Source organism: Canis aureus, chromosome 14, assembly GCF_053574225.1.
Source record: "Canis aureus isolate CA01 chromosome 14, VMU_Caureus_v.1.0, whole genome shotgun sequence".
Taxonomy (NCBI): Eukaryota; Metazoa; Chordata; class Mammalia; order Carnivora; family Canidae; genus Canis; species Canis aureus.
The window spans coordinates 21,149,602-21,166,254 of record NC_135624.1 but is presented as its reverse complement, the minus strand read 5'-3'; the positions used below and the strand labels follow the sequence as shown (position 1 = coordinate 21,166,254).

Sequence of the window (16,653 nt, the reverse complement as noted above, 5' to 3'; positions counted from 1 at the left end):
TTTCCACTTTTTGAGTCACTTCTTTAGAATCAATATATTCTGTGTATTGAAAGTCCCTGTTAGAATGCAAGCAAGTTACCAAGAAGTAGCCCATTAAGTGATTAGTATGAATTAATATATCATTTTCATACCAAGGAGAAAGTCCTTAGGAGACTACAAATATGAAAGGTTTTGGAACAAGAAGTAGTGTTTGAGAAAATGGGAACAAAGATACGCAGGACCAGAGACTCTGAGACTTTCATGGACCAAGATATAAACATCTATCTACTGTGCATAGTGCACAGAGGAGAGAAGGTACATGAAGGGAAGATAAGAGCACTTGATTTTGCTCTTAGAGTACTCAACTCAGGCAACTCCACAATGTAGTGTCGGTTGCTCTGGTGTTCTAGTATGAGACTAGACAACAGAAGTGACCTTGGAGATACCCTGCTTCAATTCCTCCTCTTCGAGGGTAAAGAAAACACTGTCTGGGACATTTGAGTTACTCAATGACACTCAGCAAGTAAGTGACGGAATAACAATTGGAAATCTAGACTTCCGACTCCCCACCTGTTTTGCTAAGAAAAAAAAAATCGGTGGCTCTCAAGATTAGGATCTTTGGTTAGGGTTTTTCCAGATCCTATTTCCAAGGCGTACAGTCTCTGAATTAAAGGTTCTTTTATTTTGGTTATTCTGAATGTTTATTCAAGAAAAAGCTATTAGACAGGGCTCAAACTGGGATTAGCATGCAAAGAAACTTAAATCCTTGGTAGAGTATATCTTGAAATTCAGAAGTAGAAAAGTTCTCCTGGATCAGAGGTTGGTGCAATATGCAGACACATTTCCTCTTTTCTTCCCACACTCTCATCTTAAAAATAATACCAGACAGTACTAGACATCAAAGACAGCCAGCTGAGACAGGAGGAAGTGACTGTTCAAACAGGGAGGGATTCAGAAAGGTAAGTCCCTAACAAATAAGCCCGGGTGATAAATGACATAAAGCCATCACCCAATTTATCAATGTCTTCAAAAACATACATATCTAGCCCACAAACATCATGAAATGTTTTCCTGATAATGTTGGTGATTGATTCAGTTTTGTACACAAACAGTGCTTGATAAAAATACCTAAAAAGTAAAACATGTCCTATTTTTTTTAGCTTAAGACACCATGGTACAATGAAAAGAAAATAATGTTTGAATTGCATGCTTTTTATTCCCGGTTCCAGGATAAAAGAAAGAGTATCAAAAAGAGAAGTGTGAAAGGGGAAAATAGGAATTGTATTTGTTTTGCGTATCTATCCAGTATCATAGAGTACCTTGGTTAAGGTTATTGTTAAGGAGCTAAGAAGACCTGGACTCAATACAGATCTAGTCTTTATTGACTATATGACCATGAGCAAGCTATTGACCTTACTTCTCCTGAAATAGTAATAATAAAAGCCAACTTAAAGAGTTGTCATGACCATTGAAATTGAAAAAAAAAATCACATATTGGAGCGCCTGGATGGTTCGGTTAAGTATCTGCCTTTGGCTCAGGTCATGATCTCAGGGTCCTGGGAGCAAGTCCCACATCAGGCTCTCTGTTCATTGGAGAGTCTGCTTTTTCCTCTCCCTCTCCCTCTGTGCTCTTCCTGCCCCCTCAAATAAATAAATAAAATCTTTTAAAAAAATTACATGTAAAGCACCTAGCATAATGCCTAGCATAAAGTAAGTACTTGACAAAAATATATTCCCTTTCCTTCAGGTGTCCTCATAAGAAAAACAATTAACTACACAAAGTAATTTAAGAAGTATTTGTTCATATATCCTAGCCCTCTAAATATCTTGTCAATCATTTACAATTTCGGTTATTTACACTTTAAAGATTTCTTGGTCCTTGAAAATACCACAGAGAAGAACAACACTTGGGATTTTAAGATAAAAAATTGGAAGGCATTAAATTTAAGAGTGAGGAAAGTGATGAGATAAAAATGTTGAATTCCTGAGTAGGAACAGGGGTTATAAGCAAAGTCAAAGATAAACAACAGACCAGAAGAAAATATTTGCAATGCAAAAGTTAATAGTCTTATTTTTATTAAGAGTTCTTACTAATTAAGAATACAAATGTCAGTGGAAAAATAGACAAAATTTTTGGATAGACAACTTACAACCCTACAAATTGTCACTAGTTGGGGATCCCTGGATGGCTCAGCGGTTTGGCACCTGCCTTTGGCCCAGGACCTGATCCTGGAGTCCCAGGATCGAGTCCTGCATCGGGCTCCTGGCATGGAGCCTGCTTCTCCCTCTGTCTGTGTCTCTGCCTCTCTCTCTCTCTCTCTCTGTCTATCATGAATAAATAAATTTTAAAAATCTTTAAAAAAATTGTCACTAGTCTATTAATAAGGAAAGAAATACAAAATAAAACATAGAGATATTATTTTGCTTATCAGATTAGCAAAATTAAATAGATCAATAATATCCAAATAAGGAGACTTAAAAGCTAAGGAGAAGGTAATGTTTTTTGGAGGAAAATGTGGTACTACCTATAAGACATTTAGATGTTTATACTCTTTGACCTAGCAATACAACTAGAGAAAGCATTTTGGACATCACCAGTGATAAGTGTACAAGGGTATTTGCTGCACTATTACTTGAAATATCCAAATCATTGGAAACAAATATCAGTATCTAGGATGTTTTCAGCTGCAAGTAACAGTAAAAATCTCAAAGCAGCTAAAAAATAAGAAAGTTTTATTATCTCATGTGCTAAAAGATGTGAAAGAACATCTTGAGAGTTGGTTAATTTATTGGCTCAGGGATATCATGAAGAACAATGGTTACTACCACCTTTTTCCTCTGTTTACCATAAAAACTTTGTTCTCGCAATAACAGCACTTGCCAATATATGGCACCACCAACCCCTGCTTTATACCAACACTGAACAAAAGATGAACAGCCATCTTTTTGTAACCTATGGAAACGTCTTTCCAGGAAACTTTATGTTTGGACATCCGCTTATTTCTCTTTGGCCAGAATCATATCATATACCCATTGCTAAGCAAATACCTCACTAGCAAAAAGAATGGGTTTCCCTTACTTGGTTTAAGAAAGAACATGGCTTCCTAGCACTAAGTGGGTCACCAAAACTACATCTGGGACCTACTTTAAAGGGACAGGACAAAGAATGACAGGAAAAATTCTATACTTTGATTGAAAAACTGGATATACAGTTAGTTACCTCCACTGAGTAAGATTAAAAGGTCAATGAATCAGAACATGAAAGGTTATGTTGTGATAACAAATAGGCCCTGAATTTCAAAAGCTTAAGGCAATAACCATATAGTTTCCTTTCATTCAAGTCATAGTCTTGTTCAAGTCACCTGGATCTTGGCTTGGCTGCTCACCTTTCTTTCAGTAACAGAGGGAAATAGATTTCTTCTAATTTGTGGTTCTACTTAATCTCAAATACATCACCTCTAAAGTTATTGCAGAAGTTAAGGAGAGTATGATGACTGCACAGGGATTTCATAGCTAGCCTTGGGAGTGGGTCACATTATTTCAAAACACTAACATCCCATTGGCCAGAACACATAGTCCTTCCCCTAATGGCAAGAGAGGCTGGGAAAGGTAGGTTGTATGCTCAGAAAAGAAAAACAAAATCCCAGTTTGGTTATATATAGCTTTGTCTCTGTCAGAGGGGATTTTTTAAAATGATTTTTCACCACTCTGGAAAACATTATAGAGGTTCTTCAAAAAACAAAAGTAGAACTATCCTACAATTCAGTAATCACATTACTGGGTATTTACCCAAAAAAATACAAAAACATTAATTCAAAGGGATATATGAATTCTAGTGTTTATTGCAGCATTATTTAGAAGAGCCAAACTACGGAAGCAGCTCAACTGTCTACTGATAGATGAATGGATAAAGAAGATGTAGTATAAAGAAGATGTGCAGTGTGTGTGTGTGTGTGTGTGTGTGTGTGTGATATGGAATACTTCTTAGCCAATAACAATGAAATCTTTCCAGTTGCAAAACATGGATGGAACTGGAGAGTACAATGCTAAGTGAAATAAGTCTGAAAAAGACAAATTCCATATAATCTCAGTCATGCAGAATTTAAGAAACAAAACAAATGAGCAAAGGAAATAAAAAGAGACAAACCATGAAACAGACTCTTAACTATAAAGAACAAACTGATGGTTACCAGAGGGGAAGTTGGTGAGAAGATGGGTGAAATAGGTGATGGGAAGTAAGGAGTACACTCATCATGATGAAAAAAAATAGTTAGGATGGTAAATTTTATATGTAAATTTACCATAATAAAAATAAAATCTCACCCCCCAATTTTTCCTCTCTACTTTATACATTTGTCCTATTTTTTTATTTTTTGGAAGTAACTGTTATTACTTTGAAAATTAAAACAGTTATATACACAAAGGTAAGGAGTCCCTGGTCATGCCTGATAAGTAATTTTACCTAGTTCTGAAAATATTTAATTCCATTTTCCCTATATGAAAATCCTCTTTCTTTTTTTTCTCCATCATGAGACCCCTGATAGAGAAGAAAATTACAGTGGAGAATTGTAGGTTATGGATTTACCATATAGGATGCGAAAAGGTCAAGGATTCCAAATCTGGGAGGTAAAGGAAGTCAGGACATTATGGACAACGTTTGAGAAATATACAGGGACATATGGAAACTGGCCTTACCACTTTTCTTTTTCTTTCTTTCTTTCTTTCTTTCTTTCTTTCTTTCTTTCTTTCTTTCTTTCTTCTTTCTTTCTTTCTTTCTTTCTTCTTTCTTTTTTTCTTCTCTTTTTTCGGCTGTTTGTATTTTTGTTTACTTCAGTTTTATAAAAAAAAGATTTTTATTTATTAATTCATAAGAGACACAGAGAGAGGCAGAGACAGAGGGAGAAGCAGGCTCCCCAAGGGGAGCCTGATGCAGGACCTGATCCCAGGACCCCAGGATCACGACCTGAGCCAAAGGCAGACAATCACTGAGCCACCCAGGTGCCCCTGTTTACTTAACTTTTTTATTTTATTTCTTATTGTGGCAAAATACAGGTAACATAAAATTTACTGGTGTAACCATTTTTAAGTGTGCAATTCAGGAGCATTAAGAATATTTAGAGGGGTGTCTGGGTGGCTCAGTTGCTTGACTGTCCTACTTCAGATTTTGGTTCAGATCTTCATCTCAGGGTCATGAGTTCAGGCCCCACCTTGGGCTTCACACTGGGTGTGGAGCCCACTTAAAAACAAAATAAAAAAGAATATTTGCAATGTTGTGTAGCCATTATCAATACTCGGTTACAGATTTTTTCATCACCCTACCTAGAAACCCCATATTCATGAAGCAATCATTCCCCATTTCCCTCTTCCCTCAGCCTTACATGACTACTAATCTGTTTTCTGTCTCTACAGATTTTGCCTTTTCTGGATATTTCATATAAATGCAATCACACAATATGTGGCCTTTTGTGTCTGGCTTCTTAGATGATTTAGCATGAGTCAGCTATGTGATCATCTGCTAGTTTATCTGAAAGCAGTCTTATTCAGAAAAGGGACTTATTTCAGTCTGTGGCCTTTCAAAACCATTTATTTTTCTCTACACAAAGAAGTCACTGAGTAGTTGGAAGAGGTAAACATGTAAATAGGAAAATATAATAACATATGGTAAATGCAATGATAGATATTGTTTGGGAGGAATGCAATTATCCCAAACTGAGCAGCCTCAAAGGCATTTCATAAAGGTGATACCAGATTTTTGTATGAATGGATTAAGAAATGTTAATAAAGCAAAGTGGTCTTAGGGAAAAGAAAGGATACATATGTGTGTGTGTGTGTGTGTGTGTGTGTGTGTGTGTGTGTGTGTGTGTTGAAAAAGACACCTTGAAATGCTTTAAGCAAATTGACAGCTCAACAGTCTGCTAACTGAATTGTAACTTGGAGACAAGGTCATGGAACATGCGGGGTTAAAAATAAGGATGATGACACTGAAGTAATTCACTATAGCAAACCTCCATGTCATTGCCACGATTGCTGGGGCTAGTCTTTCCCTCAAATCAGATCTCATCTCTCTCAAAGTCTTCCATCTTCTTATTAATTCACACCTTTTAATACTTGAGGATTCGTTGGCTCATAATCTTCTTTATTCACATTTTCTTTCTAGCTGCCACAAGCTGATATTATCTCCTTTGAGGCAGAGTCACATAGGAGACATTGCATCGAATCACAATGGAGTGTCACTATTTCTTATAAGCAATGTAAAATCAAGCACGTTGGAAAGATGGTGAGGTAGAAATCTTTCCTTTTAATGAAACAAACAAATAAATAATGTTATAAGTCTTAGTCTAGGTGAGGATGAGGATTAGTAACAAAACTAAGCAAGTATGACCAATGCTTGCTTTAGGACTTACATGGCTTGTTGCCTGTGCAATGCAACCTTTTCCTTTGTTAACTTCAATCTGCCTATACTTCCTTCATTTCCTATAGTTTTGCTTGTTCTGTCCATCAGGCCTTTCCCCATCCTCAAGCCAAAGCATGCAAACATAAGCCCAGGTGGCTCTGCCACCAAGATCCTAGAATTCTTCAGGAACTAAAGGATGGCCTTTTTCCGGGCACCTTTGGGATGATTCAGCCTCATTATAGTTGCTTTTAGTATTCAAGCTTTGGGAAGGGCAAGATCAGCAGGCTGATTTGGGATTATATGTAATCTCTCTTGACTACTCATATCCTAATCTATCCAAGCCTACAGAGACCATGTAAGGTTATAGTCAATGCTAGAGAAATGGTCCCACTAGAGCATCAACTTTCCACCCCTCTGTACCAATACCACCAACTTTTCCAAAAATTTAAAATCACCTCCATCTCAAACTCCCTCCATGACCTTATCCCCAAATCAATAATTTCTTTGTTCTTTAGTCTAATTTATATCTACTGGTTAAAAAATAAATAAAAAGGAAAAAGCATTGCTATATGTACAACTTACATTGGGGTTATTTTGCCGTTGCACACATGATGATCCTGAAAGATCTATCTTTTTAAAAGAATTAACAATCATCCCCAGCACATGGTACCCAACTTCTTTTAAGTTGACTTTTAAGGTAAAGGAAACAAAGAAAATAAGACCTAGTCTTTCTTCTGAGGAACAAAGAAAGGCAGAAGAGCCATATTTTTGGAGAAGTAGAAAAACATTCAGGAAGGAATGTAGAATCTTACCACAAATAATAGATTCAGGTAGTTCAAGGATAATATTTTCTTTTAAAAATATTCATTATACTTGCCTGGAGAACCAAAAAACATTGTTTTTTGGCCAAACAAATCAAAGAAGAATGTTGAATTTCATGCAACCCATTTCCCTATGTGCATAATACTAGATAACCAAAATAAACATTAAAAAATACTCATCATGTTTTAGGCACCCAGAGAAGGTAAAGGGTAAGGAACTCTGCTCCTTCCTACAGCTGAAAGGGGGAAAATATGTTTTAAAAAAAAGACAATTGGATTTGTATTATTATTATTATTATTATTATTATTATTAGGGGCTGGAAGGAAGAGGTTTTGGACAAGCGGTATCCACATTACTTACAATTCTCACAAACAGAAGGTATCATATGTTGGGTACTATGGCAGGTAAGAGAATAGGCTTCAGAGTTAGGCACACCAGGCTCGAATCTAGAACCTCCTATTCATTTTTTCATTTGACTTCAGACAGGTTTCTTAATCTTTCTAAACTTTATTTTCCTATTTATAAAGTGGAGATAATACTTTGTAGAAGGAATTTTTTTGTTGCCTTTATTGTTGTATTCAGTTACCATTGTGGTAACAACTGGTACCTAATACTGTTTTTGAGAGAATTCAATGAGATAATATACACATATATGCCTTGTACATAGAAGGTCAATAAATGTTATGATTATAATATGTTTTGGTGCCATATCAGGTTGAACATCTAAACAAATCCAAGCCAATATCGCCTTTCTTAAGTTACTTTTCTTAGCCATTAACAGAAAGATTGGCTTCTTATTTTCCTTTGTTCCTTCACTACTATCAGTACTATGGCTTTCCAACACTTTGCAATAAAAGATGGACTAATCTAGTATCAAGATATCAGAAATGGCTTTGGCCTCCATTCTCCAAACATCCTCCTGACAACTCCTCTAAAACACAGAGGAACAAAGAATGGAGGACAGAAAACAGAGCAGCTATGGACAAAATTCATGAAAACAAAAACAAAAACATGGTTTGCTCGATATAAGAAAGAATTTTCTAACAACCAGAGCTGCCAAAATATGAAATGGACATCCAAAACTTGATAGAATGTTAGGGTTTCAGGGGACTTCAGAGGTTATTTCTTCAGTTGTCCTCTCTGTTTGAATTATTTCTTTACCAGTTTACTACTCCCATTCTTAGGGAGTAAATACATCCAATTTTGAGAATACTTTCCAGGGGTCAGCAAAGGTTTTATCAGTAAAGGAGCAGACACTAAATACTTTTGGCTTTCTGGGCCATATACAGTCTCCATTGCTACTGCTGCTGTTGCTTCCCCAATAGCCCTTTGAAATATAAATGCTATTCTTCACTCATAATCTGTTATGAATTGAATGTTTGTGTTCCCCCCCAAATTTATATGTTGAAACCTTAACCTCCAATGTAATAGTATTTGCAGAGGCGGTGTGAGGGTGGAGCCCTAATGAATGGCATTAGTGCCCTTACAAGAGAAGGTATGAAAAAGTTTGCTTCTTTCCTCTCCTTGAGTCACGTGAGGAGATGAGGATAGATGGCCATCTATAAACCAGAAAGCAAGTCCTTACCAGACAACAGGTCAGTCAGCACCCTCATCTTGGACTTTCCAGTCTCCAGAACTGTGACAAATAAAGATTTATGGTTTAAGACATCCCATCTGTGGTATTCTGCTATCCTGCCCAAACTGACTAAAATGCAGTCCATACAAAAACAAGCCATGAAAACAGTATGGAGATGCCTGGGTGGCTCAGCAGTTAAGCACCTGCCTTCGGCCCAGGGCATGATCCTGAAGTCCCGGGATCGAGTCCCACATTGGGCTCCCTGTGTGGAGCCTGCTTCTCCCTCTGCCTGTGTCTCTGCCTCTCTCTCTCTCTCTGTGTCTCTCATGAATAAATAAATAACAACTTAAAAATATATATATATATATAATACATTCACTAATACTCTAAAAAAAAAGAAAACTGTATATAGAGGTTCCTCAAAAAATTATAAGTGGAACTACCATACGATCCAGCAATTCTACCTCTGAGAATATATTCAAAGGATATATAAACTCTAATTCAAAAGATATCTGCACTCACGTTCATGGCAGCATTGTTTATAATAGCCAAGACATGGAAACAACTTAAGTTTCTATTGATGAATAAATGGACAAAGAAGTTGATATATATATACATTAAATATTATATACATAATGGAATATTATTCACCCATAAAAAACAAGGACATTCTACCATTTGCAACAATATAGATAAAGTTTGAAGGCATTGTGCTTAGTGAAGTAAGTCAGGCAGAGGAAGGCCAATAACTGTATGTCTCACTTACTTGTGGAATCTAAACACACACACACACACCAAACTCCTAGAAAAAGAGATCAGGTTTGTGATTACCAGAAGCAGAGGATATGGACAGGGGGATTGAAGGAAGGTGGTCAAGAGGTATAAACTTCCAGTTATAAGTCAGTGCTAGGAATGTAATGTACAACATGATGATTTTAGTTAGTGCTGTTGCATGATATCTAGGATAAATTGTAAGGAAAGTAAATCTGAGAGTTCTCATCACAAGGAGAATTTCTTTTCTTTTCTTTTTATTGTCTCTATATGAGATGATGGATGTTAACTAAACGTACTGTGGTCATCATTTCACAATATTATAAATCAAACCATCATGTTATACGCTATAAACTTACACAGGAGGTATGTCAATTATTTCTCAATAAAACTAGACAAAAAACAAAAACAGGCCATGGGCAAAATCCTACTTGCCATTGTTTGCCAGCTCCTGTTCTAAAATGTGATGATTATTTTCAGTATTAAGCCAAAATCTACCCCCTCGATGGTTCCATCCATTAGTCTTAGTTCAGTATAAATAAATATAAGAGTCTATCCTTAAACTTCTACTTAGCTGCTTCTATTAACTCTTTGGGACATGTACTATGATTATCCCACTTTACAGACAAGGAAGTGGAGACTTATAAGTTGCTCTAAGTTACACAGCTTATTACAGGGGGGGATCCAGGATACAAAACCTAGAGCTTTAAGAAACTTTTTCCACGCTGAGGTCCTACCTCAGGGAAACACAAAGACATCAGAATCCTCTCTTGGCAGTTTTTGAAATAGTTGTCAAAACTCACAAAATATTCTCTTTCATGGTAAATATTGTCTGATTCCTACTGCTTAATAATATGGTTTTAACACTGTGGTGTTCATTTTCCTTTAAGTAAGGTCTTTTTCAAGTTTTCTCCCCACTTAATAACTTCAGCCAACACCAATCTTTTCCCTTCTTACTTATCAATATAACTTTGCTCCAAACCTAGTATGTGGAATATGGATTTATAAATATAGACATTTGGGTACAGGATTTAATAATCATTCAACTCTCTCTGCCTTTTTCTTTTTCTTTTTTTTTTTTAATGTAGGCTCTACACTAGGTATGGAGCCCAATGTGGGACTTGAACTCATGAGTGTGAGATTGAGATCTGAGCTGAGATGAAGAGTCAGACACTTAACCAACTGAGCTACCCAGGCATCCCATCTGCCTGTCTTTTTCATGTGTGAGGCACACACATTCAAAATTTTATTTTGTTCTGTCTTAATTTTCATGAATTCTGCCTCTGTAAGTTTTCTCTACTCCAAATTCATGTAAAATTTTTTAGATGCTCAACGGAAAAAGCAAAATCATCCTTTAATTACCAAAGATTACTCAAAATTGGATAAAAGATCCTCAAATCACAACCATTTTCAGACAGAAAATAACTGAAGAAAGCCGTACTCAAACATGGCTGGTAGCCTCTGAGACGGCCTTCACTTTGTCTATGTAACACCCTCCCTGACTATGGGCTGGACCGAATGACTGCTTCTAATAACTAGAACACAGCACAAGTGATGGATGTCACTTCCAAGACTGGTTATACAAAGACTGACTTTCATCCTGCAAGATCTCTGTTTCTCTCTCTCTCCCCGCCCTCCTTCCCTCTCTGAGTCCTCTATTACTGTCTTACATGCTTGCCCTGATGGAGCCAGCTGCCATGATGTGAACTTCCCTGTGGAGAGGCCCATGTGGCAAGTAACTGAGGTGAACCTCTAGCTAAAACTAGCAAGCAACTGGGGCCTCAGTCTAACAGACTAGAGGGAACTGAATCTGGCGAATAGCAAGTGAGTGAGCTTGGAAATGGATCCTTCCTTAATCAGGTGTTCACATGACGACAGCCCCTAATACTTTGATTATAGACCACAAGAAACTGAGCTCAAGTCTAAGGTGTGTCTTGATTTCTGATTCCCAGAAACTATAAATTAATAAATGATTACTAGTAAGCTGCTATATTTCAGAGCCATATGCTAGACTGCAATAGGTAATATAATAAGTATTTGGTCTTACCAAAAGTAATGAGACTGCTTAGTGGGTAAGGGGTTTCCTTTTGGGATGATGAAAATGTTCTGGAACTAGATGGTGGTAATGGGGACAATTGTGAATGTACTAAATGCCACTGAATTGTAAACTTCAAAGTGGCTGATTTCGTGTTCTGTGAATTTTACCTCAATATTTTTTGAAAAAGGAAACAGCACAAGACAAAGAAACTAGGAGAAAAATGGGAAGATAAGAGGAAAAAGAAAAGTTTATATAAGGACACCCACAAGAAAAATAATGCATCACAAAGAATGAAAACTATGATCAAAATTTGGCACCAAGTTACTCAAGGTAATGAATCTGTGGGGACAAATGTAGAGACCCTGGGGCTCAGGTGAGGGCAAGAAGCTGAAATTTACAAAGCAGCAGCAAATGATAAAAAGGCTTTTACTATGAAAGAAGGAAATAGAATGAGGGGTATAAAGGTGCTGTTCTCTTAATAAATAATTCTAGAATGATTTATCCCATTAAATGACATAAATGTATAATTTATTTCAAAAGTAAACTTCCAACAGCCAGAAAGGAAAGTGGTAAAAAGAGTTTAATTTTAAGACTCAAGCAAACTTTTTGTGTAGCTAAGTGTAGAATTAAAGGTAGCTACATTTGAACTTAGTTTTTTTCTCATGTACTAAAAGCCTTCAAAGTACACTCTGCAATCCGGAATCCAATTAACAAACAACCTAGAACTTCTCATACATAACGAGGTAAGATACTGCACATACTGCGGGCAGGGACAATTGTTTAAATTATCCTGCAATTAGAAAAATATTTCTTCCTCATGTTATGTATCTAGACTGCACTGTCTCTGAGACTTAGTGCTTGTTTTTGGGGAAATGTATATGCACCCTGTACTCAGGGTATCCAAACCAGCCCCACTCCTGCCCTTCCTCACGCTGCTTTTCTAGCTTGGTGATTCTTAATGCTGTGTTGGAGAATCAGGGTAAAATCAGGGTCCCACAATCAGAATTTCTGATTTGGCTGGGCTGGAATATGACCCAGGCATGGGATAGAAATAGACTATTGTTTCTAAACACAACAGAGAAATAGAACAAATCTGTGTTCTAGGTTGGAAGATACTAGAATTTGGGAAATACAGGTCTGACAATGACCCTGATCCAATAATACATCCTGGAAATACATCCTGGAAACGTGGATGGGGTTGATGGAAAGCACTAGGACCAAAATCAACGTCTGTGATGAAAAGGGGATGTGGGATAATGCAATCTCACACTACAGGTTGGATGAGAGGGGCATGGAGCTGAGAACAGGCCAACAAGACCAGGCAGTTTGGTGTGTCCAAGTAGGGACTTTCCAATGAAAGAGATCATTTATGCTGCTTTTTCCTTGGAGTGTCTACACTCAATGTGAACAGAAATTTTTTGTTCATAACAAGTCCTACTTTTGCCTCCATCCCGTAAGAGTTCTTTGTGACTAATTCAGAAAGTGATCATCTCACGTTTAGAGACAAACCACTGGTAAAGATGGTGTCGTGTGCCCCCAAAATTCATGTTAAAGTTCTAACATGTCGTTTCTCAGAATGTAACCTGATTTGGAGATAGGCTCTTTATGGAGTCAATCAAGTAAAAATGAGGTCCTATTAGGGTAGGCTGTCCCATATGACTGTTGGCCTTATTATAAGGGGAAATTTAGAGACAGAGATAAGCAGATGGAAGACAAAGATAATGAGACAAAGAACAGGGCCAGGTACCAGCCATGCAGAGAAGCTCAGAACAGATCTCTCCCTCACAGCCCTCAAAGAGAGTCAACCCTGTCATTTCCCTGATTTTGAACCTCTATCTCCCAGAATTGTGGAAAACAAAACAAAACATAGTTTTGTTGTTTAAGTTGTAGTACTTTGTTACGTCAGAGCTAGAAAACGAATACAGAGGTACTGGCCTTTCCTTTAGAGTGTCAGGGTTTTTATTCAGAACAATCCCTGTTTCTTTGAGAAGGGCAGGAAATACCAGATTACCCATAGAATGAGCCAAATGATTATTCCAATGTAATTTTAAAAAGTCACATTCCCCCCCAAAAGAGTTCAATTTTTAACATCAAAATGTGTCCTTATGGTATAAATGGGAAATATATATTTGGCCTTTGTCTCTAAAACCTTTGGAATTTCCTGAGTGATACAAGTACCTTTTGATATTCACCATGAGCATCTTTCAACCATACCCGAGTTTATGTTGAGGACTCGTAGAATAGGGGCTGCTTTCAAAAAGAACAAGGCATCACTAGAGGGTTGGAAATTTCAGCCCCACTACCTGACCTCCATGGAGACAAGAGGGGCTGGAGATTGAGTTCAATCACCAGTGGCCAATCACTTAATCAATCATGCCTGCGTGAAGAAACCTCCATAAAAACTCCTAAACAACGAGATTCAGAGAGCATCCAGGTCGGCGAATATGTGAAGGTGCTGGGAGGGTGGCAAGCCCGAGAAAGGCATGGTAGATGTATGCCCCCTCCCCCATACCTTGCCCTGTGCAACTCTTCCCTTTGGCTCTTCCTAACCTGTACCCTTTACAATGAACCCATAATAGTACGTAAAGGGCCTTCCTGAATTCTGCAGGGTATCCTAGGGAATTAACAAACCTTAAGAGGAAGTTGCTGGAACTCATGAATTTGTAGCAAGTCAGACAGAAATGGGTAACCTGCTATCTGTTATCTGCAACTGAGTCTGAAGTGGGAGCAGTCTTTGGGACTGAGCCCTTAGACCTGCAGAGTCTGATGTTAACTCCAGGTAATTACTTTCAGGAACAAATGGAATTGTCAGAAACCTAGCTGATGTTTGGAGAACTGGAAAACTGTAGAGTCACAAGCATCTATATCCTGCAAGGCAAGTAAGATTATGGCCATATTGCTACTCATTCATTCACTTACTTATTAAGGGAAACCTACCACATCAGAGCCTCTTGTCGCTGCCCCTATAACTCAATGGGATGGCAAGGAGGAGACAATGGGCTTCTCAGGAATCACAGCCACTGATTCCTGAAGAGTCACCCAGGAGCTCAGGCTCCATCTTCAGCTTCCAGTTTTCTATAAAGCCTCCTTCGAGCCAGCTCTCCTTAGCAGCCTCTGCCTGGGCGGCAGCTAAGCACAGACAGGAAGAGTGGGAGAGCGTGGGTGAGGTCAGGAAGGAAACCAACCTGGCTTTGGCCCCCACCAGCTCTTCCTTTCTTCTCCCTCCTACTCTGGGGCTTCAAGGCCTTTTTTCTCACTTTGGACAAGAAATAAAGGTAGCATGAAGTGCAAATTACTGGTTGGCAGCCACTGCAGTTTTTGTCACCGACAATTCTCACTCCTGAGCCACTTAGATTTCCCCTGGGCCAAGTCAATTTCCTCCCTCCTCTTGGGTTTGCTTATCCTACACGAGAGCACCACCCCCAATCCACACACAACCCCAGACACACGAACTGCCTTGCCTGCTTCTCACTCTTCTGTCCTTTGACCTGCTGGAGTGGTACATTTGTGAGTTGCTTTGCTAATTTTCCTCCAACTGTCGCCTGTGGTTGGCATAGGTGGAGAACCATACCAACTGGGCTGAGTTGGGGCAGATGTGGATTCAAACTCCCCTATGTTCATTAGCTGTGTGTCTTCTATAAGTTACTTAAAGCCTCTGAACTGGTTTCCCTTCTTTTTTTTTTTTATTTTTTATTTTTTATGGTTCCCCTTCTGTAAAATGCAGATTTTAAGCCAAAGAGCTAATAGGTAGGCAGGTTTAATTGCATTGTCAGCTAGGTTGGAGACAGTCACTTAATATCATTGCAGAAAACCATCAAGGTCATATAACTTTTGGAGAATCTAAGAGAACCTGAGAACCTGAACTACACTAAAAATGCAATTGACTATTTTTATCTTCACAATAAGTTAATATATTATGGTTTAGAAACTTAATTAATTCTGAATGTACAGGCAAGAAGGAATACTTTTGAATTCCATATTCAGACCCTGCTCATGCCCAGGGTTGGGATGGTTATGCCAGAGCACAGTGGCTACAAGCCCAGACGTCTGCAAAGAGATTTTCCTTTGTTCCTCCTTAGGAAGCTTCATTCGTAAACTTTAATGTGCAAAGTATCTTATAGGTTTATATGCCAAAAATCAAGTACTAGTACTCTGTGAGTTATAAAAGGAATTTTTGGAGTAATACTAACTATCCTGAATTTACCTTATACAATGATTTAGAATTCCATTTTTAGTAAATGTTTATCCTATTATTTTAACATAGCACAGGCAGCTGAAAAATTAATATTCTAGTTTTTCAGTATTTCATGTTTTTTAAATATCCATGGTAATATATTCTTATAATGTGTAAAAACACTATAAAAGAAAAGATAAGCAAATCTGCGGGCTGCCACCACTCTCAATAATCCCCCTCTCACCCACCACACATGCTCACACATTCGCACACAGCTTGGTATGCAACCTTTCAAATCATTCTCTCTAACAAATTTATTGCATGTATACACATTTATAGGACTTACGTTGTTATTGTTTTTAACAAAATATAATTATAGTATATACATCACTGGACAATGTGGACTTTTTACACTTAACTTGTATAGATTAAAAATGCCCAGTACTAGTAGATATAGATCTAACTTGATCTATTTTCTAGTTTTTATGCATATATTCACATACATTGAATATTTTGTACACAGAAGTTCATGTCAAATATTGTGAGAAACTTTTTGTTATGTCTTTTTCTCTTTTATTTTTTATTTCTCCACACCTTCCTTCTTCTTTCCTATTTTCATATCCAATCTACTAATCATGAGTTTAAAGATTTTGCCCTGGTTTTGAGTTTCTAACAATGTCCTATTTACATTCTTTGTTCACAATTCTGAACTATATTTTCATTTCAGTTTGAGGCCTATATATTCTTTGTATTCTCTAGATTTTAAAATGTTGTCTACATTTATGTTACAAATACATTTTGCGAATCTATGATCTGTCATCCATTGGCTTTGGTATCTTCTGCTATATATATATCTGCTATATATATATGTCTGTTTTTTATACCTTTTGGATTTCTTT

At 37.5% G+C, this 16,653-nt stretch overlaps 2 long non-coding RNA genes across 6 annotated transcripts in view; both read right to left on the bottom strand.

Moving 5' to 3' along the window:
- LOC144283221 (uncharacterized) overlaps positions 1 to 16,653 on the bottom strand; it is a 310,775-nt gene that overhangs the window by 103,483 nt on the left and 190,639 nt on the right. The window lies entirely within an intron of this gene.
- Positions 5,555 to 16,653, bottom strand: part of LOC144283217 (uncharacterized) — a 142,112-nt gene continuing 131,013 nt past the window's right edge. Inside the window, exons 7-8 of the long non-coding RNA XR_013351644.1 lie at positions 8,781 to 8,831; positions 5,555 to 6,274 (exon numbers count right to left, since the gene is read on the bottom strand). This is a non-coding gene — a long non-coding RNA (uncharacterized LOC144283217). The remainder of the gene's footprint in view (positions 6,275 to 8,780; positions 8,832 to 16,653) is intronic.